The following is a 25,931-nucleotide window of genomic DNA, read 5'->3' on the forward strand; positions in this document are numbered from 1 at the left end:
ACCCACACCTCCGATTACCTCCACATGAGGTCTATACATACAGTAACAGTCATTGCTAGCCGTCATATCATACGAGTATAACTACCCTCCAAAACATCCATTCGCATCATTGCCCATGGCAATGGATATGCAACAACATACACATTCATATCAATCATCACATCAATCCTCACATCAATCACGTTAATCACCTCTTTGAAAAACTTAGTCAATCCACAGAGAGTAGTCTCAATTTGCGGTTGGCTCGTAGCTGTCCTATGCAATGATCATTCTATGATGCTTTCTAATGCACAATTGGGGTCGAGAAGACATTCAACTCGATACCCCGCCTCATCTATCCTAAACAGATATCAATTCTAGCATGCACATGCCAATGCATAACAATTTCAAAACGAATGACTAATAATCTTTCTAACCCATTCATATCATGTAAGCAACATACATATACTCATTCACAAAACAGTCAATCAATTAACATCACAAGCCTAGGATCCCTTGATCCTAGGAGCACCCAATCACACATTTGCCCCAGGCAGGAATTTGCCTGAAAAGTTGCCATACCTGTGGTGTGCTCACCAAATTCTTCAAAATACCTCAAGCTTCAAACTCAAGGTCGACGGGATGTGCCCGGTGCACCTGCAAACATAAACAAGAGTAAGGTTTCTACAAGATACCTACACAATTCAAACAAAAGCAAACAAATACAAGATAAAATCCTTGAGGCACGTGTCATCGCCTCAAGAGCGTGTCGACGGGTAGTGTCGACCAACAAGCTCTCCAATAGGCCTCCTCCTTTACGGCCTGACGTTGCCTCGAAATATCAAAACCCTCAACCATCAATCAATCCATCACTAATTCCTTCCTCAATAACATTATTTAATTAAGACATCAACCCCAAAGTCACATCCAAATACGTATATTTTCCCTAATTAACTTCATGATACACCCGTTCAAGGAAGTCTGTGCTACACTCCCTAAGACGGTTATAAATCTCCCCCACAACCTCACAATCTCTACCATGCTTCCCTAAAGCTTCGAAAATTAATCCATCATGCTTAAACGATCATTAAATACATGAATCATTACTTCCCAATGAAAATCCTAAGTTTCCCCCAAAAACAAAATCGCTAACATGCGTCCCAAAATCATCAATTCTAAGCTCTAGCATGCTCGAACAATAATTATACATGCTTTAGAAGATAATATTCATTACTTTGAGCTTGATTAGGTATCGCTCACCCCAAAACAAGCGTCCAAACTGCTACAACCCTTCTAGCAACCACTTAACACGTCCGATCAAGTGCCAATGCTCGAGATTGCTTGCTGTCGCTGCTCACTACACGCCCTACTAGCTGGTGAGAGGGGAAAAACGTCCCTAAACCACAATCCAGCCCCAAAACACCATGGAAAGAGTCAACACACGTCCAATAAAGTTCAACACAAAATCTGTTGCTAGGAGAGACCCACGGCAGTAGTGGGAAAAGCTGAAACGAACAAGAGAAAAGGGACGCTGACAGAGAGGAGAGACAGAGAGAGGAGGGGTTCGGTCAAGGGGGAAAACGGCAGTGGGGTGAGAAAAGAGAGAAAGAGCAGGTGGGGGAGTGCGGGTGAGTGAGAAGAGGGACTGGGTGGGAGAGAGCTAGCAGAAAGGGCAAAGAGGGTGGCGAGGGGGAGGAAGAGAGGACGTGCGGCAGAGAGGGCAGGAGCAAGAGAGAGGTAGAGAGGGGTAAATCGCACAAAAGAGAGGGTGTTTACCCAAGGCGTCGCCGCCGCCGCCACCTCCGTCGCCGCCGCTGCCGCTGCCCCCTTCCGTCACCTTCGCCGCTGCTCCACCCACCGCCCTCGAGCTTCACCAAGCTACAGTCGTAGCAGACGAAGAGGGGAAAGACGGAGAAGAAGGAAAGACGAGGGAGTGGAGGTGGAGTCGGGCTCGCTCACACGTGAGGGGCTCGGTTCCGGGTCTGGACCCTGACCTGACCCGTCCTGCCAAACAACGAGCGTTACATCCTACCCTCCTAAAAAAAAAAAAAAAAAAAATTTCGTCCTCGAAATTAGTTCATACCTCAATGCAAGAACAAGTGCGGATATCTCTTCCGCATGTCGTCCTCAGGTTGCCATGTGCTCTCCTTCAATCCATGGTACTGCCTTTCCACTTTCACTAAAGGAATCCTCTTAGTGCGAAGCACTTGCTCTCGATGATCCACAATTCTAATGGGCTGTTCTTCCATTGTCAAATCATCTTGTACTAGAATACCTTGAAAATCAATCACATGTGTCGGATCGGGTACATATTTTCGAAGCATGGAAACATGGAAAACGTCATGAACATGACTCAAGTCAGGTGGTAGTGCCAATCTGTATGCCACCACTCCAATCTTCTCTAATATCTCAAAAGGTCCTACGAACCTCGGGCTCAATTTCCCCTTCGCACCAAAGCGAAAAACACCCTTAGTGGGAGAAATCTTTAAAAACACATGATCACCCACCTCAAAAGCCAATTCTCTACGACGAATGTCAGCATAACTTTTCTGTCTACTCTGAGCAGTCAACAACTTCTTTCTTATCAATTTCACTTGGTCGGTGTAGTGTTGCAATACTAAAGGGTTTTTGATCTTGCCATCACCTAAATCGGTCCAACAAGCTCGAGATCTGCACGGCCTTCCATACAAACCCTCAAAAGGTGTCATCCCAATACTAGAGTGGTAACTGTTATTGTAAGCAAATTCTGCCAGTTTCACATGTTTGTCCCATTCTCTTTTCCACTCTAAGACACATGCGCGCAACATGTCCTCTAAAGTCTGAATGGTCCTCTCAGACTGCCCTTCAGTTTAGGGGTGGAACGCTGTGCTCAACTTAAGCTTGGTACCCAAAGCTTTCGGTAATTGCCCCCAAAACCTATAAGTAAAACGTGGATCTCGATCCGAAATGATAGACTTTGGCACTCCATGCAATCTTACTATCTCGCCAATATACAACTCTGCGAGTCTTTCCAATGATTGACTGATTCTGATAGGCAGAAAGTGAGCAGACTTCGTAAGTCAATCAACAATCACCCATATGGCATTTTGTTGTCTTTTGGTACGAGGCAACCTAACCACAAAATCCATCGTAATGTCTTCCCATTTCCACACTGGAATATCGATTTTTTGCAACAAGCCTCCTGGCCGCTGAGGCTCTGCTTTTTCCTGTTGGCAAATTAAGCACTTTGCCACATATTCTGCAATTTCACGCTTCATTCCAGGCCACCAAAAATTTCTTCTCATATCTTGAAACATCTTTGTATTGCTTGGGTGAATAGAAAACTTAGATTTGTGAGATTCATCAAGCAACAGACGCTTCACCCCTTCATCTCTAGGAACCCATAATCTCTGCCGAAACCGCAATGACCCATCTTCATCTTGATGCCAAAGAGAAATCTGTCTTCTTGCTTTCTTCCATGTTTTTAGCAAACTCTGGATCTTCCTTTTGTTTCATTACAAGTTCTTCCATCAAAGGATGCCGAATCAAGGCCGTCATCATTGCCTTGTTCTCATCACAAATGTAAGGCTGCCAAGCTATCACATCTTGCAATAATGTCCAAGAACGAGTCAACATACTGCACATTGTCGCCTTGGCATGCCTGCTCAACGCATCTGCCACCACATTCGCCTTGCCTGGATGATACGATATGGTGAAATCATAATCCTTTAAATATTCGATCCATCTTCTTTGCCTCAAGTTGAGATCCCTTTGCGAGGATATATACTTCAAGGACTTGTGATCTGTAAACACTTCAAATGTTGCACCATAAAGATAGTGTCTCCACATCTTCAATGCGAACAGAACTGCTCTCAACTCCAAATCATGAGTGGGATAGTGTTGCTCATGGGCCTTTAACTGCCTTGATGCATAAGCCACTACACGGCCATGCTGCATCAACACACAACCAAATCCGATCCCCGAACCATCAGTGTACACCACAAAACCAGAATGACCCGATGGAAGCGTCAAAATAGGGGCAGTAGTAAGCTTGACCTTCAGAGTTTGAAAACTCTTCTCACACTCTTCATTCCACACAAACTTCACTCCTTTTCTCAATAGCTTAGTCATGGGTGTAGCTATTTTCGAAAAGTCTTGTATGAACCTGCGATACTATCCTGCCAATCCCAAAAAGCTTCTAACCTCAGTTACACTGCAAGGGTGTTCTCCAGTCCTGAACAGCTGACACCTTAGCCGGATCGACGGATACTCCATCCTTCGAGATCACATGACCCAGAAAGTTTACCTTCTCTAACCAAAGTTCATATTTTGAGTATTTGGCATAAAGTTTATGCTTGCGCAAAAGACCCAACACACTTCTCAAGTGGTCTCTGTGCTTTGCCTCACTCTCTGAGTACACCAAAATATCATCAACAAACACAATAACAAAACGATCCAAGAACTCTTGGAAAACCCGATTTATGAGGTCCATGAATGCTGCGGGAGCAATAGTCAACCCAAAAGGCATGACCCTGAATTCATAATGTCCATACCTAGTTCGAAAGGCAGTCTTAGAAACATCTTCCTCCCGTATCAAGAGTTGATGTTAGCCTGTCCTCAGATCGATCTTAGAGAAAACCTTTGCATTCTTAAGCTGATCAAACAAGTCTTCAATTCTTGTAAGCAGATACTTATTCTTGATGGTGACTTGATTAAACATACGATAATCTATGCACAAGCGCATAGTCCCATCTTTCTTTTTCACAAACAATACAGGTACTCCCCAAGGAGACACACTAGGTCGAATGAAGCCCTTATCTAAGAGCTCCTGTAGTTGCTTCTTCAACTCTTCTAACTCTGTTGGTGCCATACGGTAGGGTGCCTTAGAAATAGGAGTTGTCCCTGGTAACAACTCTATCTTGAACTCCACTTCTCGAGTTGGAGGCAAACTCGACAATTCCTCAAGAAACACATCAGGATACTCACTCACCACGACAACATCCTGCAATTTCATCCGTTCAGCCTCATTGATCAACACATTGACCAAGAAGGCAACGCTTCCACTTTCTATCCATCGCTTAGCCTTCAATGCAGACACCAATATCTTATCAGTTCGACTGGCCCTACGAGCATGAAATTCCACAGGCTGCACCTCATTAGTCAACATCTGTATCTGCTTCTTCATGCAATCTATCATGGCATAATGTGCATACAACCAATCCATACCCAAAATCACATCAAACTCACTGAGACCTAGGATCACCAACTGTGCGGGTAGGTGAAGTTGATGGATTTCCACGTCCACATTAGGAAGATACTCACGACACGACTCTTGAGCATGCATCGGGCTAACAACTTTTAAAACATACAGCATTCTCCTAGCCGACACTTCTAGTGAGGTAGCAAATCGACTAGATATAAACGAATGCGTCGCTCCTGCATCAAATAACACTCTAGCAAATATGAGAATTGACAAGTAAAGTACCTTCAACGAGGTCGTGTGCCTGAAGCTCCTCCACAGTAGTAGCGTAGACACATCCAGACGTCTGTCGTGCGCTAGAAGAACCGGCTTCAGGCTTCTTCAATTCTCTTTCTTTCTTCAACGGGCAATCCTTGATAAAGTGTCCCATACCTCCACAGTGTAAACAAGCCCCAGTCACCCGATAGCACGACTTTCCGGGGTGCACACGAGAACAAGTGGGGCACTTCTGAGAAGTCGGAGTGGCCACTGACCCCTGTGTGGCCTCACTACGGGTAGGCAGGTTCCGTCTGAAAGTTCGGTCATCCCGCCTCTCATAAGGCCTTGTCCTGCCCGCAAAGTGTTGGCGTTTCACCTGTGTCCGTCCACATTGTGAATGCTGGCCTGCTTTCTTCTGATGATCCTTCTGTGTCTTCACCCAATCTTCTTCTATGCATCGTGCCATTGTAACTGCCTCATCCAAGTCACGAGGTCTACTTGTCAACACTTTGCTTCGTAGTCCATCTCGCAGCCCACGCACAAACTTGCCCGCTCTGGCCTCATCTGTAGTGTAAACGTGTGGGCAATACACCTCCAAGTGCCGATATCTCGTAATGTACTCTTCTAAGCTTGACTGATTCTGCTGCAAATCTAGAAATTCTTGCATTTTCTTGTCTCTAACATACACTGGAAAATATGTGCTAAAGAAGGAATCTCTAAACTGCTTCCATGAGATTGACCCTTGGCCAACAAACCGAATCTCACTAGTTGATTGCCACCAATTCTTGGCATCACCCTTCAACAAATAGGAGCCATAGTTCACTGTATCTTCTTCTGGATCCTTCAGAAGCCCAAAAATACGTTCAACCTCTTCAATCTAATCTTTTGCCTTGTCATGACTGCCCCCTCCTGAAAAGATAGGCGGCTGCATCGCCATAAACTGCTGATAAGACACTGTCGTTGCCTTCTCCTGAACTGGAGCACTGGTGTCCCCCGAAGGAGATGCATTACTCCTCTGATTACCGACCATAGACTGCATTAACGAGGTCAGCGTCTGCAACGTGGTCAGCAATATAGTCTGCTGATCCACTGGTGCAGTCTGTCTCGGTGGGGTTTGGGCACTCCCACCTAGCTGGGCATAATGGGGCTCCGATGCACTGTCACCCTGCGGAGTATGCGCATCAGAATGGGTTGGGCTGGGCTCTCTATGTGCCTCTGAAGATGGCCCAACTCGCTTCTTACCCCTACGATGATATTCCATCTGTACAAACAAGATCCTTTATTCTCAAATCACGACCAATACCAAACTCACAAGTCAAATCACAACGTGCATTAGCACGAAGTTCAAAACACAGATCACATTACATACTTATACTTGAAAAATCAAAACTACAATAACCAACTAATCAAACAAATGCGTACCTGGGCAACATGGCTTCACAGATAGACTTTAACTCACATCCATAATGGGGTTTGCCATGGCTCTGATACCAAAACTGTCACACCCCGACCTTTTAACCCACAAACCCCTTTTATTTTCTAAACATAAAGCATCGAGGTGTGACTACCCAACAATTCAAAAAGACGATGAGCCAAACAATTCAAAACAATGGGGCGAAATTCATTTATATAACCATTTTGTTTCATACAAATTCACATCTATGTGCATGACCAAAATGCCCCAAAATTATAACATTGATGCCTAACAAAAAGAAGACATCAATAAAACCAAAACATGACGCGCCGGCACTACAAACGACAATCCTAAAACCTCCACAATAGGACGTGAGTGAAGCCATCTGCTCAACCTGTTGCCCCGAGTCCGCCAAAACCTGAAAAAGAAAACAACTGAAGGCTCAGCCTTCGCAGTATGGCAACAAGCCAGGAAAATGCCAAACCCTCTCAAGTAAGGCTCAAATAAAAGAACAAATATCAACCCATCTATCGTCATATCGTGTCAGAGTACGACACGTAAAAGCCACTTGATGGCCACACTAACACAACAATAGTCACATGCAAAGCATGCTTAAACATAACACTTGCATTCATATCAATCATAGATACGTCAGTCACATGCATTCTATCAAACACATTACATTTTCATTAACTTTAGTGCATTAACAGTTCCTGTGGGTGCAACACAGGCACGTGCACACCGCGGGCGGCCTACAGCCGAGAGACAATCCCCGTGGTGGCCCATAACAGTATGGATCCATTTCACCCGCTGCAGCGGTAGAGCACTCATCCCTGGATGTGTGAAGTCCAAGGTGAGATACTCAGCCTTCCCTGGGACACCCAGGTTAGGAAGGCGGGAGCCCAACGCTCCAAGCACAACACACAACAGAACCCTGGGGCCTTGCACCGCCTGCGCTCTCACAGGCGAGACCAGTGGCAAACAAGGGGGACATCTCCCAAACACAAAGCCACATCCCACTGGCCTCACATCTCTTAGTTATTCATTCTTATCATTATAGTTACACATTCACAAGATGACTGACTAGCACATGAGGCTAGTACACTACACGAGTGCACCCACACCTTCGATTACCTCCACATGAGGTCTATACATACAGTAACAGTCATTGCTAGCCGTCCTATGCAATGATCATTCTATGATGCTTTCTAATGCACAATTGGGGTCGAGGAGACACTCGACTCGATACCCCGCCTCATCTATCCTAAACAGATATCAATTATAGCATGCACATGCCAATGCGTAACAATTTCAAAACGAATGACTAATAATCTTTCTAACCCATTCATATCATGTAAGCAACATACATATACTCTTTCACAAAACAATCAATCAATTAACATCACAAGCCTAGGATCCCTTGATCCTAGGAGCACCCAATCACACATTTGCCCCAGGCAGGAATTTGCCTGGAAAGTTACCATACCTATGGTGTGCTCACCAAATTCTTCAAAATGCCTCAAGCTTCGAACTCAAGGTCGACGGGATGTGCCCGGTGCACCTGCAAACATAAACAAGAATAAGGTTTCTACAAGATACCTACACAATTCAAACAAAAACGAACAAATACAAGATAAAATCCTTGAGGCACGTGTCGTCGCCTCAAGAGGGTGTCGACGGGTAGTGTCGAACAACAAGCTCTCCAATAGGCCTCCTCCTTTACGCCCTGATGTTGCCTCGAAATATCAAAACCCTCAACCATCAACCAATCCATCACTAATTCCTTCCTCAATAACGTTCTTTAATTAAGACATCAACCCCAAAGTCACATCCAAATACGTATATTTTTCCTAATTAACTTCATGATACACCCGTTCAAGGAAGTCTGCGCTACACTCCCTAAGACGGTTCTAAATCTTCGTCACAACCTCACAATCTCTACCATGCTTCCCTAAAGCTTCGAAAATTAATCCATCATGCTTAAACGATCATTAAATACATGAATCATTACTTCCCAATGAAAATCCTAAGTTTCCCCCAAAAACAAAATCACTAACATGCGTCCCAAAATCATCAATTCTAAGCTCTAGCATGCTCGAACAATAATTATACATGCTTTAGAAGATAATATTCATTACTTTGAGCTTGATTAGGTATCGCTCACCCCAAAACAAGCGTCCAAACTGCTACAACCCTTCTAGCAACCACTTAACACGTCCGATCAAGTGCCAATGCTCGAGATTGCTTGCTGCCGCTGCTCACTACATGCTCTACTAGCTGGTGAGAGGGGAAAAACGTCCCTAAATCACAATCCAACCCCAAAACGCCATGGAAAGAGACAACACACGTCCAATAAAGTTCAACACAAAATCTGTTGCTAGGAGAGACCCACGGTAGTAGTGGGAAAAGCTGAAACGAAAAAGAGAAAAGGGACGCTGACAGAGAGGAGAGACAGAGAGAGGAGGGCTTCGGTCAAGGGGGAAAATGGCAGTGGGGTGAGAAAAGAGAGAAAGAGCAGGTGGGGAAGTGCGGGTGAGTGAGAAGAGGGATTGGGTGGGAGAGAGCTAGCAGAAAGGGCAAGAGGGTGGCGAGGGGGAGGAAGAGAGGACGTGCGGCAGAGAGGGCAGGAGCAAGAGAGAGGTAGAGAGGGGTAAATCGCACAAAAGAGAGGGAGAGTGTTTACCCAAGGCGTCGCCGCCGCCGCCACCTCCGTCGCCGCCGCTGCCGCTGCCCCCTTCCGTCACCTTCGCTGCTGCTCCACCCACCTCCCTCGAGCTTCACCAAGCTAGAGTCGTAGCAGACGAAGAGGGGAAAGACAGAGAAGAAGGAAAGACGAGGGAGGGGAGGCGGAGTCGGGCTCGCTCACGCGTGAGGGGCTCGGGTCCGGGTCTGGACCCTGACCCGACCCGTCCTGCCAAACAACGAGCGTTACAGAAATGGTGTCTAAGTTTTGAGGAGAGAGTAGCTTTTTGGCCCAGCTTGGGTAGGTAGACTCCACTTGGGATGACGCAAAGTCTTTATCGACCTTGACATGACCAGAATAGGATATGATCATAAACTGCTTTTCGAGTCCATCTAGACAATAGAAAGTATTAGATATTGACATAAATTGACTCAGTAGAGACCTAAGAAGAGTATGACATTGGGTTTTGACATGGACTTGGAGACAAGGTAGGACATCCATCTCATACATCCAAGCAAGCAGTTGAAGAAAAATCAAACAATTAATAATGCATTTCCTAGGACTCTTGATTATATGCATCATCTTGAAAATTGGTCTAGAAACCTATGAGGAATAAATGGGTTGATCGATATCAATTTATCTAAAATTCAAGGTATTCCTATGTAACAAATCTATGGTACTGGCATAGACTCCTCCAAGGGTTTTCTATATTTTGGCTCTCCAATTCTCCTTGATCACCCATCAACATATTGAGACTATTGTCCATTTCAGTACTAATGGGGGGACTTTTCAGTCCAATTGGGTGGACCAATTATAAGGCTATATCTTAAACTCATGATTTAGAAATAGCCTGGTAACGTGATGACCAGGACATGATATAGGTAAAGATTGTTTTTCAAAATTCATGAAGAGATGCAAAATAGATGGCTCTATTGCATACATTCTTAAAAGATAGATTTGAAAATTTTGAGAACATACCATACAACTCCCAAATTAAGAAGGGGTATGATAATTTATATAATTAAAGGCAATATGAAATGTCATCAATTAGTCCTTGATGCATACAATTATGATGCCAGTAGGTATGGTCATGAAAGGTTTCATGCAATTAATATCCGATATTGTGAAAATGACTTGTATATGATCAAAAAAATCTTAAGACGAATGATGATAGGTCCCACCATGATCGTGATCTTTTCAACTCTAGATCTCACTTTCAAGTCTCAGATCTAATCTATTTTTATTATTCCCATTTCAAATCCTAGATATTGAATCATAATATGAATTCCAATACCATATCCAGATCCATCTTCTAGAATTTTTCTTGGATCTAAACATGAGTTGAGGTCACAACATCAAACCTAGAACCATCATCCACATTTGTCTGTAATGCACATTATATCTCAAAAATGTATTGTGTTTTTGTCACCCTTATGTCAATTGGAACGTAAGCAAGTGAAATGTGCAAAATTCTTTGTTGAGTGCTATGGGATAGATGAACAATATCTGCATGTGACTGAGACAAACATTGTTTGGATTTATAGCCAGTTTTAGAATAAAGTTAACAATGTATGTTCTCTTCTTCGTATTATCGCATCATTCATCCTCTATGCTCTATGTCAATGCTAATACTTTATCTAGAATCGATCAACACTTCTCATTACATGTGTAGCCTTACAAAATCGATTTTGAAGTCTAGACGGGTTTGTAGATAGCAAAATTTGATTGAATGAGGAGACATAATATGCAAAATCATAGTCTTTTATCGATGGGAACAAAAAAAATTGACCCTTCTTTCTCTATAAATAGGGTTCCCTCCCCTTTGGCACTATACACTTGAGCTACTCCAAGAGAAGCCCATAAAGTTGGTAAAATTCTGACTAGGTACTCAAAATAAGTTTAGCTCAAGACAAGTTAATTTTTTAGAGTCTTGGACTAATTCTTGGTGTGGGATGCATTAGCACTCAACCAAGACCCAAATAGACTCAGTGTAGAGTCTTCTGTCTTTTCTTATTTGCAATTTAGTTCATTATGCATGTTTAGTTTAGTTTTTGCTTTCAAGCATATTTAGTTTAGTTTTCTTTTCTTGTTTATCATGTTTAGTTTAGCTTATTTTTCTTAGTTGCTTTAATAATGTCATAGTTCAACATGTTTATTTTATAGATTAAATTGATCTTAATGTCTTTAATGTAGGCATAGGGGTTAGGTTTGCCCCTCTCTTCTTTGTTTCTTTCTTTTAATTTCATGTTTTTGCATATGTAGCTTTACTTAAGTCATGCATATAGAATCTACTTTTCTTCAATATTTTCTTTAATCACGCATTGCACATCCATTTTGACATGCACTAAACCACCTTGCACCCACATGCACCTCTTGTCTAAAACCAAAATGGGTCACCAAAGTAGCATACCCTTTGTGCATCAGCCTAGGTATGTGGAAACCTAAATCTAGCTTTGTCCTCATATAAGAACCATTTAAAATTCATAGTTCTCCAAAATATTTTCAAAAATCAATTCCTTTAGATGATTTTAAAAACCCTAGGCCATGTATGCATGAAATCCAATCCTATTTCAATTCTCTGAGAAATAGCTCAGACCAGTCTTATAGTCTACTACTTATAAACCTCATCCAGTAGCATAGGTCTAGTCAAACTTCTATAAACAATCATTCATATAAAATGAATGAAGTGCATAATACATATCATATGATTTGACAAAGACCAAGCACACTTGATATAGTCAAACCCAAGTAGATCCGAACCTACTTTAGGTAAAGCTAAAACCAATTGTTTTGACCAACTTACCCTTAGCTCATTTGGATATTGGATCTCAACTCAAAGTATTGGATTCAAATAAAAAACCTTAGATTGACATCTTCAGAACTTCTTTTTCTATGCTTATTAATAGAGAACCAAGAGACCTCTTCTTCAGCAGCATGGCATTTAGGCAAGTTAACCCCATTTCACCTTTCAACCCAAGTCTTACCTGCTTGTATTTGGATGTCAAGTACTAGATTTTGATCACAAGTATTAGATTTTGGATTTTGGCTTTTGGATTTTGGATCTCAAGCATTATATTTTGGATCTTGGATTTTAGACTTTGGATTTTGAATCAGATTTCATATACAAGTCTCAAATCATAAATCTCAGTTTATGGATTATGGTTCTTGATTTCAAACCCTAGATTTGGGATTTTGGATTTCAAGTCTTTGACCTTAGGTTTTAGAACTTGGAACAAATTTCAAATCAAATGATCAAATGAATGTTTGATCATAAACTTGGGAATAGTTCCCAATGAATCAGATCTAAACACAAAAGTTTACACCTGGTAATGATCAGATTTGGATATATTATATTAGAATTTGGACCTTAAGAGATCCAATCAAGAATACAAGATCAAAACTAATGAATTTCTGACCTTGCTTTTTGGATCAAGGGTCATGTTGGCATTATGACATATCTAATTTCAAATTTAGAACAAGAATCTTATAAATCTATTAGATCCTCACTTCAATTTTTTTGATTCAGGTCTAGACTTCCTTGTTAGGTCAGTGTCCAACAACCAAGGCCCAACAACGACCATACTACAAGCCTATGGGACCTAGTTTTTTTGCTTGCATCATATTAAATTTTGGACAATGATTTGCATTGATCTATGATGATCTAGACATGAACAATCATTAGATTAAATTTTCTTTGTTCATCAGTCGCCTTTCAAGATTTATTTAAATTTCAAGCTGTGCAAGATTTCAAAATTAGGGTGTGTGATGAGTCGAGGAACATTGTGATGAGGATGCCATCGGACAGTTGCTGATTCATACATCGAAGGGGAAAAAGAGTGGTATGTTGATGCAAAGGGAAATAGTAGATCTAGGGAAAAAGGGGATGCAACACATGCACTTCCCAGTAGGACACCCATCCCAATACCACTCTCACCCAAGAATGCTTTGGAGTTCTGATGGGATCCAATGTGTTAGTGCTGATATGATCGCAGCCGCTTAGTGATGTGAAAATAATTTCCTTATGTGCATCATGAATTGTTGAAATAAGTAGCAAAGCCCTTGCATTTACTACCGTAGAATATGAAAAATGGATGAAAACTATTTTCTAATCACCGATTTGCCCCTAAAAAATGCAATCAACAAGAGCATGTGCTGCATGGTTCTCCTCTTCTCTCACGTATTCCTTAGTCATGGATGTAGGTGGTGTGAACATGTTTGCAGAGCTGGGGAGCACAATAAAAATGCTGCTGGATGTTGCTGATTCAAATGAGGAAGGGCAAAAGAGGGGAAAGTTGAGGGTAAGGGAAAAAATAGAGTCGAACAAAAAGGGGAAGCAACACGAGGACTTGCTAGGAGGTCACCCATCATGGTACTACTCTCGCCCAAGCAAGCTTAACAATAGAGTTTTGATTGAATATGGTGCATTAGTGCTGGTATGATCACAATCGTGAGGTGATGCAAAAGTAATTCACTTATGTGCATCGCAGCTTGTCAAACTAAGTAGCAAAACCCTCCCATTCACCATTGTAGAATATGAAAAATGGAAGAAAACTATTTTTTTTTATCGATTTACTCTAACAAATGTGGGGCACAAGAGCATGAGCCGCATGGCTCTCCCCCTCTCTCATGTATTCCTCAGTTGGGGTGCCAGTGATTTTAATGTGGTTGCCAAGCCGAGAAGCATGATAGGATGCCACTGAACAGTTGTTGATTCGTGCATGGAAGGGGAAAAAGAGGGGCAAGTTGGAAAAATGAGAAAAGGTGGTTCCACATAAAAATAGGATGCAAGACGAGGACTTTCACAGAGGTTACCTATAAAGCACACTTAGCATTGGAGTTCTGACGAAATCCACGAGTTATTGGTGGTATGATCACATCGGCTAGATGATGCAAAAATAATTTACTAATGTGCATTGGGGATTGCTGAAATAAGCAATAAATCCCTTCCATTTGCTACTGTAGAATATGAAAAAAGGCAAAAAACAATCCTTTGATTACCGGTTTGCCCCTGACAAACGAGGGGGACAAGAGCATATGTCCTATGGGTTTTGTTAATGTGGTTGCCATGTTGAGGAGCACGATGAGAACAACACCAAAGAGTTGCTAATTCATGCATGGAAGGGGTAATGAGGGGCAGGTTTAGGGAAAGGGATAAATCAAAGTGGGGAAAAACAGAAATGCAACACGTGGACTTCCCAAGAGGTCACCTTTCCCAATACTACTCGCACCCGAGCACAATTAACATTAGATTCTTGATGGGATCTAGTGCTGGCATATGGCAACCACTTGGTGATGTGAAAATAATTTTCCCGCCTATTTGTTGCTGTAGAGTATGAAAAATGGAAAAAGACTCTCTTATGATTAACAATGTTCCTTCAACAAACATGCTCAACAAGAGCGTGTGTCATGTGGCTCTCCCTGTCTCCTCATGTATTCCTCAGTTGTCAGTGCGGCTTGTGTTAATGTGGTTGCCAAGCCATGGAGAGTGATGAGGATGCCATGAGACTGTTGCTGATTCATCCATGCAATAGGAAAATGAGGGGCAGGTTGAGGGAAAGGGAAAAAACAAAGCGGGCAAAATGGAGATGCAACATGAGGACTACCCAGGTGGTCATCATTGGCGATATGAGCATGTGCCGTGCAGCTCTTCCCCTCTGTTGCATATTCCTTAATCGTGGGTGCAGGTTATGTTAATGTGGTTGCTGATCTGATAAGTACGATGGTGATGCCGTCAGATGGTTGCTGATTCATCAAAACTGGGGCAGGTTGAAGGAAAAGGAAAAAGTGATGTCGAGCAAAACAAGGATGCAACATGAGGACTTCCCTAGAGGTCACCCATCCCACTACTACTCTCACCTAAGCATGCTTCACTTCAAAGTTCTAATGGGATCCAAGGGGCATTAGTACTGGTATGATTGCACTCGCTAGGTAATGTGAAAATAATTTACTTATGTGCATTCCAACTTTTCCAAATAAGCAGCAAAGCCCTCCCATTTGCTGTCATGGAGTACAAAAAATGGAAGAAAACTTTCTTCTGACTAAAATTTTGTCCAAACAAATGCGACCAACCAGAGTGTGTCGTGACACTGTTATTCTCTCTCACATATTCCTCAGTCGTAGGTGCAGGTTGTGTTAACATGGTTGTCGCCCAAGGAGCACGATGAGGACACGACTATTATCACTCAAATTTTTTCATTCAGTTGCTGAAGGCAATTCCAAAATATATACAAAGAACTTCACACAAATGATTGTGAAAATTCTCGATTTCAAACCAAATTTTGAACTCAAACTCAATTTAAGTTCAAAATCATGAGTCTAACTTGTTGCACAAATCCCAATGCAAGATTATGAATCCAAATCCCATCCCAATACACGAGACTAAATCCAAAATAGAGTTTTCATCCATACAAGAGTTTGCAACCCAAGTCTATTTGCAATTTCCCATTTGGAATTCAAATCCAACTATGAATCCAAATCTGGATCCAACTAGAGATCCAAAACATCATGTGGGACCCCATGTGGGCCCACATAGCCTGCGTGGGCAAGGGCTCACTGCGGCTGCGGCACACTTTCCTCCTTCACAAAAACAATTAAATATTCCCTTTTGACATAGGAAAAAGCTTGAAAAATAATTTATTAAGTAAAAAAGGAGATACCCCATTAGGCTTAGTCAAACTTGCATTGGCCCCTTTACACCAAACCTCATGACTTTGTCCCCAGCCCACTTATTTATAAAAGAGCTTGGAGCAAGGCTTACACAAAGTTTCTGCCAAACCTCATAGGGTCAGTCAGACTTGAACCCACTGAGCCGAGTCAAGATAGGTCAAACCTAGTAATCAATCTAGTCATGAACTAAAATAGTCCTTGAGTAAACCCTACATAGCTTTGATTAAGCTCAGTTGCAGTGTAAATCAAATTGAACATAGCAAAAACATAATATAATATCATCAAAATGTCAAAATCATCAAACTTCGTTCAATTCAGTCAAACTCAGAGCAAGGACGTTGACCATACAATCTAGTCAATTCAATTTTAGGACCAAATTGGACTTCTCAAGTCAAGCTCAATTGATAAAACCCTAGGGTTTTAAGCGAATCAATTACGTTTTTGAACTCGTCACCCATACAAGTCAAATATACAATCGTACAATCTCAATCAGGGCTTTGACCAAGTCAAACCCATCTTCAATCCATCTTTGGATGAAAATGCCCTTTACAATTCAATTTAATACCATGAATTTAAAAGTTAAATTGAATCATCGAATTTAAAGATAGGAAAATCTTTAATTCAATGCAATTGAAATTTGGGTCACTAGGTCAAAGCTTAGTAGAACCAAGTATAACTTGAACATATTCAATAGAGAGTGTGTTTTAAGTCAAAATCAAAAGCTTTTCTAGTCAAAATTTGAACTGTAATTTGCAAATAGGGCTTGGTCAAAATCACATTGGACTTGACCAAGCCCAAACTCACCTAGCCCATGCGTGTGGGCTAGGTGAGCCCATTCTTGAAATAAAGAACGATTAAAATAATCTTTCTCAGATCTTAGCACGGTGATGGGGTAGCCACATCACCCAAGCAATGATGGCAATCTAGGTGCTTCATTCCACCTAAGCGGGCAATCATTGGATGGTCCATGCCACGTCACAGGGGTGGACCAGCCCAAGGATCCTCAAAAGAATTTCTCCTAAGGGGGGACGATTTTCTTTTTGAAATATTTTTGAAAAGGAAAAAAGGAGGGGGCACAGCCCGCCCTTGCTTCTTCTTTTTTAGTAAAATCATTTCTCAAATTAAAAGATGAAAATTCTATATAAAGCCTCCTTGAGCCCAAGGAGGTATGATTTTTCATTCTAACATCTTGTTGTCTCTCTCTTCTCCTTAGTTGCAGCCAAGAGGAAGAAGCCAAGAAAAGGAGGAGCTGCCATCGTCCAAGCTCCCTCCCTCTCTCCCCCATTTCTGGCTTCTAGGTTTGCTAAGCAAGTGTACTATATTGGAATCTTGCTTAAGATTTCTAGTATAAGGAAAATCATCTTTACTCTATCCATTTTCAGCAAGAAGACTCTCTTCTTCTAGCCTTGCTAAGCTTGAAACCAAGCTTGGATTCTTGCTTGATTAAGCGGACAAGAAAAGGGAAGCTCCAAACACCAAGGCCGACCACAAGGTAGGGGCGATTCTAACTTGTTCTTCATACATTTTTGCTTCTTGCTATGTATTTTCAAGTTCAATATCTGTGGAAGGGTTTCATGCATTAATCAGATTTTCTACAGTGTGAGAGTGATATATATTTGCTGTAATATATAGCCTAATTGCATAATAGGGACAGATGCGTACTCATGAATGTGATTTGCCCTCACATAGAAAAAATCATAGAAAAACTTGCTTGAACATTCTCTTAATTTTTTTTCATCTTAAACTCCTTTTGATTCATACATTCATGATCTAATTGATTAAGGGTGGTGGTAAAGATCACAAATTTATTCTTTCCACGTAAACGACCTAGTTATGAACTATCATGGTTTGTATGCTAAGAGGTCCCGTATCAAATTTTCCATTTTAACAGGAAAAATAGGTAGATATATATTATTATATGTATGCACATGTAATCTCTTTTTGAAACTCAGTTTTCTCTCTAAAATCAGGTTGGACCATGTTTTCAAACTGGTTTTAAAGAAAGGAAATCCTTATTTTGATCTTTAGTTCAAAACTATAATATTATTCAATATTTCATTTCAAAATGTTGTCTATTCCAGTAATACATGTGTAAAAAATGCATGCATATTGCTGAAATCAGACCATGGTTTCATGAAATCTAGCTTAAAACTCTAAATTTTGAAGCTAATGCAATGATAATTTTCAGCCATCGATTTGCTATTTTCCATAGAATTAGAGAAAATTTTAGTTTCATTCAAATTAGCATCCTTTGAATATACTTTTAAAAGTTGCTTGTTACATTCATGAATTTCATATTTTGCATGCGATTAATCTTTATCCTACAATGTTGCAAAATCATATTCAAAATCTAAGTTTTCATTTCTTCCAAAATAGAAGATGAAATGTGCTGAAATAGTCCATGGAATGGATGAATCTTTTGTTATAAAATCTGAAATTTAATTTGGTTTTAGAAAAGAAAGTTTTCTAAAACTTCACGTCTAAGCCCAACGTGAATGCCAACATGAATGGGAGCATGTTCTCAAGAGGAACATTTCTCTTGTTGAATTAAATGCTTAACTTATGAAAAGTTAAGCAAAATTTCAATGATTTGTCATCATTTTCTAAGAAACAAGCTCTCTTATAATCGACATTTATGATTTTCAGCTATTTAAATCAGTATGAAGTTTGATTTTATGGATAGTGGATGTTATCCATGTCTTCCATCATTTACATGATTTTCATCATTTTGAAGATTTTATGTCAAGTCTCAAGCTTGTGAACTGCATCTCTAATTCCTGTGCTTAATAATATGCTAAAAATACTTAGAGAAAGTCCTACATGCCAATTAGAATAGTAAATCTTTGTGTGTGTGGATGGTGAAATGAATGTTTACATTGAATGAATGTTGAGAGACTATGAGAGAGAGAAGAATGTGTGCTTCATATAGTTTCCTTCTTTCATGCATTCACACACAAAATCAAATCATTTTGAGCTGCAAAAAGTGATCAAGTCATATTGTTATAAGAATGTGAAAATCTCACTTAGTTTCAAAATAAAATACAAATAGCAAACCCGACTTTGGCCAAAATATGTTTTAAAATATGTTTGGAACCTACACTTCATCGAAAGGGTAAGTTCTACTTATTAAGCAACTCCAATTTTTCACTAAAATGATAACTCATTTGAAATGCAATTCATGTCTCTTATACCTAATCACATGATTTGGCAAAAAAGAATCAATCCATTTGCTAAGTTAACTTAGCTATTTTGTCCAAAATTTCGTCCATTTGCTAAGTCGACTTAGTTACCTTTCCTAAAAATTTCACCATAAGTTGATCTCAATTTCATTCCAAAATCATGCAATGATCTTAAGTTCACAACAAAGAACTAGATCTCAACCTCTGAAATCCCAAATTTTCTAATCAAATTCCTAATTATCTATTCAATTTCAATAAAAAATCATGAAACAATTTCAAGTTCTTGAACAAAAATCTCCAACTTTTTGATCAAATTCCCAGCTTTCCATCCAATTTTCCAATCCAAATTGCCAATCCAAAATCATGGATCAAAGCCACGATCTGAATCGATTTTCAATATCGTGGACAATTTTGAAATCCAATTCAAATGGCACATTTTGATCAACAATGGTCTTCATTTTGAACATTTTTCAATCTTCCAAAGAATTTATCCATATTCCATAAAACAAGTTGAATTTTCAAATAACGTGTCAAAACAAGATAATTTTCCAAGCAACTAGTCCAAAATTTTACTCCAATTTGCCAAAAACAAGCTCAAAATTGCTTGTTCAAAACCAATTTCAAAATGAACTTCCAATATCAATTTCAACGCTCTATGTACAAGCATATAGGATCACATCAAATGACTTGTACACAGTCTGAGAAGCATTTAGTCCTTGGTCCAATTATCCCTATTACAGGCGGCAATAATGGTTGAACCTCATACAGATGGGTGGTTTCTTATCTTTTAAAGTTTTCTCCAAAACCCAATTTAAAATATTGCTGATTCTCATAACTCCCTGCAAGATGGGAGGGGTGCAAACCGATGGCAATCATGGTGGGACCCATCAGCATTCATCTAAGGATTTCTTGATCATATGAAAGTCATTTTTATAATGCTGGATATCAATTGCATGGACCTTTCATTGCCATACCTACCGACATCGTATTTGTGTGCATTTAGCACTAATTGAGGAGATTGCATATTTCCCTTAGTTCTCTAATTTATCCCACCCCTCCTCAATTTAGGAGACGTATGGAACCCATGTATGATCTCTCAAATTTTCAAATCTATCTCTTAGGAATCTAATTTACATATGCTCATGAATTTTCAAAAACAATCAATACCAATATCATGTCTCAGTCATCATGTTGCTGGGCTACTTCAAAGACAATAGTCCAAGATATAGCCTTACAGCTAGACCACCCAAGTGGACTAAGAAGTCTCCCCATTAGTACCAAAACAGACAATAGTCCTGATATATTAATGGGTGAACAAGGAGAATTAGAGAGCCCAAATTTAAAAAAAAAAAAAACCTTGGAGAAGTTTATGCCAGTACCATAGATTTGGTATATAGGCCTATCTTGAATTTTCGATAAATGGGGATCATTAAATCCATTTATTTCCCATAGGTTGCAAGACCAATTTTTAAAATGATGCACATAGGCAAGAATACTAGAAATGCATTATCAATTGTTTGATTTGTCTTCAAGCGCTTGCTTGGATGTAAGAGATAGAATGACTTTCTTTGTCTCCAAGTCCATGTCCAAACCCAATGTTAAAACTCTTCTCGAGTTTCTATTGGGTCAATTCATGTCAATATCTAATCAAAACTTTCTTTTGTCTATATGGATTCACAAAGCATTTTCTCATATGAACAAATCCTATTAGGATTGTGTCAAGATTGAGCTTGACTTTGTGTCATTCCAAGTGCAGTCTACCTACCTCAATGGTATCTCATGATATCTAATCTTGCAATGTAATTTTTAGAACCATTTAGAACATTGTTGTCTCGAAGAAGCAGTCAACCTTTCCATACAAACTATCATTTGCAATCTAATCTATGCAATCGCCGAAAGATGGAACCTAATGACCAACACATTTTGGTTTCTATGGGGTGAAACGACAATCACCCTACATAAATTTTCCAACATCATGGGTTTGCCCAACCCAAAAGGGGACCCAAGAGGACTAATGAAAGGCCAATTCCTTGTCAATCAGGGACAAGTCAAAACTCTGTAAGTGATTCGCAAACTCTAGAAAAAATCGACATCAGTACCTCCAATCAAAAGAACTTGATGAAGCATAATCAGGATATGCCAATCCTGCCTCACTTTCCATAAGTGCCACATTCAAGTAGAGGAGTTCCATGGTAACTTGTACTGTGGGCCTCAACTTCTTTAATAATGAAGAGCACATAATGTACTTTTGCACAACTCGCCTCTTCAAAAAATGGGAGCATGTAAAAGTCTGTTACGTATCTATAGCAAAAGTAACATTGGCTTTCCTTTACAAAGGAGTGACCAAATTTTTAATAAGAGATGTAGACTCAATAGAGGGACGTGTCTCTAAATTGCAATCATGGTCCTACAAGCATGTGGGGCCACAATCATGTCATTTTTTCAAAACACCGACAACCAGTTATCCATTGTGGAGCACAACCGAGGGAAGATGGACGAAGTGGACAACTCTGCTATCATTTGGAACTTTTTTTACAGAAAATCATCAAGTCAAGATACACCTTCAATCCAGTCAGAAGAAGCATTCCACTAGGACCATTTTTCATAGTTGACTACCATCCAAACCACTGCATCTAACAATTCTCGCAGTGTCAAAGGAAAACATATCCGGGCCATTGTGGAATGTGAGTTGGATACCAAAGAGTGGTCCGAAATATACACTTACACTCAACAATGTTGGGATTTGTTTGCCCACTTGTACCTCATCCTTGGTCCAGGCATATGTAAAATGGAGGAATGGAATCTGCCCATTTATCCTTTTGCCTAAATCATCATGTCTAGTTCAATCGATGTAGTCAACCAAGTCAAATTTTGTCAAGTTTTGTTAGGTCTTATCAAAGTCTTGTCAATATCATTTTCTTTGCAATCTGCAATCAACATTTGCCATTTTATTCAATTTGTCATCTATACAAATTACCTCTCATCAAATCAAATATTGACATCTTCAATTTTTTTCTTACAAGGTGAACATCCCTTTTATGGTGGAGGCTAGAAGCCAACAAAGAAAGAGGATTAAGACAAAACTAGAACAACCAATCAGGAGAGACATGAAAGAAGAATCCTCCTCAAGCACAACTCTCAACATGGAACAAAATGATCCAGCATATGAAGAATACAAGAGATTCTAGAAATACATGATCATGTTCAATAAAGAGTAAGCTCAGTCAAAAAAAGCCAAAAGAAGGGAAAGAAGACAAAAAGATCTTCCTTAAGTAGCTCCGATTCTCTCGAAGATGCTACTACAGAATCAAGTAGTGAGGAGGAATAAAAAACTCCAATGAAAAAGGAGAAGGGAGAATCCTATAAAGCCAAGATCGAAGAAGTTAAAAAGAAGTTGAATGTAGTTCGATTTAATGGCAAGAATAAAATAAATTTTACCTGCAAAAACTTTTATGAAAGCTTCGAGAACAACAAGCACATCAACAACTTGCCTAAGAAATTCATCAAATTTGATGGTTAGGGAGATCCAAAGACCCACTTTGCCATGTTCTTCATAAAATGCGATAAATTCTTCCACAATCATAAAGCTTTCTTTTGATGCTTCTCTAGGAGCTTAGAAGAACTTGCAACATAGTGGTACAGAGAACACCTTAAGCCTATAGATCTAAAAAATGACAAAATGATCAACCTCTTCAGAAAGATTCATTCAAAATGTCAAAACCACCCCCAATAATTACCACCTCGTTCTATCTGAAGTAAAGACCAGGTGGAAAGGTCAAGAATTTTATTCAAAGATGGAAGTTTTCTTGCACTAAGATGAGAGACCCAATCTCCCAGTCCCATGCATTGGGGCTGATCACCAACAATTTGACACGGCCATTGAGGAGCCTCATTTCTAATGCTCTGATCAAATCTTTCATTGATCTCACCAAGAGTGTTGAATGCATTGAGCCAGGGACTGAAAATGGACCTTTGGAAGTCCTTTGGTAAAATTCAAGGAAGATGCCAAAAAAAGCAGCATAAGTCAGAATGCTCTGACAAATATTAGAGCCAATGTCTGTACATTTAAGAAGGAAAAGGCAGACTACTCCCAGAATAAAGGAGCAGCTGACAAAGCTAGCAGTAGCAGTGGCACCAAAAACAATTATTCTAGATGGAAATATGACAAAATGTTTACCCCTTTAAAAAAGAATTACAAAGAAATCATGTGAGTTGTTTGAAAGAGGTGTACTTTGTTTCTTCCTAAAGTTTCTAGTCATCCCCAATGATGGGGAAAAACAAAGCACAATTTCGCAAATTCCATCGTGCCCCATGGCACGATACAGAAGACTGTCTTGTGCTTATAAACACAATGCAAGACATAGTTGACAAAGAAATTTTCAAGGTAGTCAGCAAACACTAGACATTCTTAAGAATCATTTTCCTAAGCGTGGGAAAGGAATAGCGGCGATGGTTAGACTTTCTGAGGGTCACTAGAACATGGTGGTAGATAGAAAGAGGAAAGCATTCCTTGACTTCATTGGATTAACAAAATGTTTACAAATGAGCAGGCCAAATCAAGCTGACACCATATTAAAAAGGAGGTTGACCAAGGGTGACAGATATGAGATCTAGGACCTTTGGAAGTCCTTTTTAGAGAACTAGATTCTCTATCTCAACTCAAGAAGGAAAAATTTGTCCCTGGTTGGGGACGCAAATGGGTTTTCGGACTATACTACAATGGTCTAATCACATTTTGTGATGAAGACCTGCTAAATGGAGGCACATTACATAATTATGCCTTCCGCATTGTGGTTGAGACAATGGGAATCATAGTTTCTCATGTCTTAATCGATGTTGGAGTCATCCTAAACATTTGTCCATAGCAAATAACCTGCACATTGGATATAAGGCAAGCTGATTAGACTCCATCATCAATCTTCGTTCATGGATATGATGGATTGGGACAGCCTTGCCTAGGCTGCATGTCTTGATTTAGATATCTTGAGAACACAACACCAGGTTTTATGAATAAAAAATGCTCAGCAGGACATGGATCCAAGAAACAAATGTAGTTTCTTCCACACTACATTAGTCTGTCAAATGAACCCACAACATGGGTACCATCACAACCAATGCAGAGAACAAACAAAATTGCCTCATGCATCCAATGATTATAGTCCCAACATATGCAACTGAAGTGTCGAATATCAATTTCTGCAAGAAAAAAAAAGCTAACTTAGAGTCTCAGCAAATTATCCATTCACAAGCCCAAAAGGCAAATGTGGGTAGTGAAATGTAGCAAGCCTGATCTGTCTATAGTGAATTATAAAAAGCATCCATTGTTCAAGGACTTCTCTCAAAATGATAAGGGATTTGACCTCATGCGTCATGGTTATCATCCATTTACCGGCCTTGGCAAGCTTGAGGGTGGAATTTTGGAGCCAATTACATTAGCAGAGTAACGTTGCACTCGAGCTCTAGGATGCTGGAACTATGAAGAGGTGAACACAGAAGATGAATTCAAGCTAGTGCTCTTTGCCAAAAGCAGCACCATAAGGGAATGTTCACCATCTATTTAAAAAAATCTTTATTTTGTCATTTTGTCATCATTATACCCTAATTGACCAAGTGTCTTCATTTTGTAATATTTTCAAATGTGCAATGATATATGAAATTTGCTTTGTTTTGTACATAATGCCTCAATTTTTATATAACTCGTTCATAATCTTCAAGATGGCACCTAAGGATCAAATATCAAAAGCCTTCAAGAAGATAAATCTATAACTCACTAAGGCAGAAGGTCTAGAGTTCATCCTAATGGAAAAATAAGATCAACTATCACCTTTGGTTAATGACCTGATAAAGGAAATTAACATTGGTACAAAAGAAAATCCAAAGATTTTGCAAATTCGGACAGGTCTCTCAACAGAAGAAAAACAAAAGTTGACAGACTTCCTCAAAATTCATCAAAAAGCCTTTGCGTGGATGTATGAAGACATGTCAGGACTCGATACCAAACTGGTCGAGCAGTAATTGCTGTTGAAGCTATAATGCAAGCTAGTAAAGCAAGAATTGAGAAAACTATACCTTCCTCTTGAGGAGGAAGTAAGGAAGGCCTAGAAGACCTACTAAAGGTAGGCTTCATCCAAACAATTGACTATCTCAATGGTTAGCAAACATCATTGTAGTTCCAAAGAAAATGATAAAATTCAACTCTGCATTGATTTCAGAGATTTAAATAAAGCTACACCAAAAGATGACTATTCACTTCCAAACATTGATTGGTTAGTGCACAACATTGCAAGCCACACTATATTCTCCTTTATGGATGGATATTTTGGCTATAACCAAATTAAATTAGCTGCTTTTTGACCAGCCCAAAACATCATATATAATCCCATGGGTTACTATATTATAATGCCTTTTGGCCTAAACAATGCTAGGGAAACATACCAAAGAGCTATGACAGCCATTTTTCATGATCAAATGCATCAAATCATGGATACGTATATAAATGATTTGCTAATTATGTCAAAGAACAGGGAGAATCACAATAGTATTTTTTCTCAGGTTTTTGACAGACTTTTACAA

General features: G+C 39.9%; 2 pseudogenes; both read right to left on the reverse strand.

The window, feature by feature from the left end:
* Positions 1 to 13,841: 13,841 nt before the first annotated feature.
* Positions 13,842 to 13,960, reverse strand: LOC116261615 (5S ribosomal RNA; annotated as a pseudogene).
* Positions 13,961 to 15,315: 1,355 nt separating this feature from the next.
* Positions 15,316 to 15,436, reverse strand: LOC116261605 (5S ribosomal RNA; annotated as a pseudogene).
* Positions 15,437 to 25,931: the final 10,495 nt, after the last annotated feature.

The sequence above is a fragment of the Nymphaea colorata genome, chromosome 9 (assembly GCF_008831285.2).
Source record: "Nymphaea colorata isolate Beijing-Zhang1983 chromosome 9, ASM883128v2, whole genome shotgun sequence".
In the NCBI taxonomy this organism is placed as follows: Eukaryota; Viridiplantae; Streptophyta; class Magnoliopsida; order Nymphaeales; family Nymphaeaceae; genus Nymphaea; species Nymphaea colorata.